Here is a 376-nt window from a genome sequence, read left to right as displayed (position 1 = left end):
CTAAGATCTGGTTTGAGCGATCCCCCTTTTTAGACTGAGCAAGTAGAGAAAGGCCAGACTGCCCCAGGAATGCCTTTTTGGGCCAGACCAATCAGCAAGCTGGCCCCACCTCGAGGCTTTCCTGAATACCCCAGACCCGATTTAGTTCACCCATATGAACCCCTTGGGCTATTGTTCTGGAAGCCACCTTGGTGACGCAAGTCCCAGTGTGCTCTTTTGCTTGGCCAACCAAATAAAGCTTCTTCTTTCTCTTTCACCCATTTCATGTCTCTGTGGCAGCGCAGAGCCGGCCTGGAACAGTCCATTTACACAGGTAATGTCCGTCAACCTGAATAAAGGTAACAAATCATCTGGGGTAGAAAACTAGGGCCAAAGT

Source organism: Trichechus manatus, unplaced genomic scaffold, assembly GCF_000243295.1.
Source record: "Trichechus manatus latirostris isolate Lorelei unplaced genomic scaffold, TriManLat1.0 scaffold00057, whole genome shotgun sequence".
In the NCBI taxonomy this organism is placed as follows: Eukaryota; Metazoa; Chordata; class Mammalia; order Sirenia; family Trichechidae; genus Trichechus; species Trichechus manatus.
This window is presented reverse-complemented; position numbering follows the sequence as displayed.